Raw genomic sequence first — 794 nt, 5'->3', positions numbered from 1 at the left:
ATGCGCCGAATGGTTCGTCGTGTACAGCGCTGGTTTCGAGAGAGAATACATCTTGTTGAAGAGGCCTTCCCGAGGCGTCTCCTCTCAGCCGTCACCGTAGCTCAGTTGGAAAGAGCGTCGGTAAGAGGATCAGAAGCCCTCGGGGTAAGGGAACGAATCCTATGATGCTAGTCTTTATGGTGCTAGTTAAGAAATGAAATAAAATTAAAGTTATGAAATTTATTTGTTGTCATTTGTTAAAGCAAACTCCTATTTTATCATCGGTGCAGCCGTTTTCCAGAAAAAGAGAAAGCAGACACGTACAGACAAACAGACAGACAGACTCACGACGGAGACATCGCCTGACCCCTCAGCTAATTGGACTGAGCTTCGCTCAGCGAAAAACCAATAAGTTACCGATGACATTAATTGTCTAGTGTGCAATAGGTGAAGAGCAAGACTAAGTTTTCGCCAGAGCCTGACCGGGGGATCATAACCTCGTCTCGCAGACCTTTGCAGTCACTTTACAGTTGACTGGTAGTTTGCCACTCGGCGGGCGGTTATCAAAATTAAATTGACGGGAGATTTTCATTGTTCAAACACCACCTGCGAGACTTAAACCAGGGGTAGCTTAGTGTACTATCAGCGCAGAAAGAATTGAAGCCCCTGGTGGCGTTACTCCGCGCCAGAGGTCGTTGTAAAGTGGCACCACCTGGTGGCCGGTACGGTTACATGTAGGCATGTAAACAATGGCCGGCAGCTGCCACCTCAAAGTCAGGAGGTAATCAAAGAAACCAGGTTGAACGCGTTTGAGG

This window comes from Frankliniella occidentalis, unplaced genomic scaffold (genome assembly GCF_000697945.3).
Source record: "Frankliniella occidentalis isolate FOCC.00 unplaced genomic scaffold, Focc_3.1 Scaffold165, whole genome shotgun sequence".
Taxonomy (NCBI): Eukaryota; Metazoa; Arthropoda; class Insecta; order Thysanoptera; family Thripidae; genus Frankliniella; species Frankliniella occidentalis.
Note: the sequence above shows the minus strand (reverse complement) of the source record.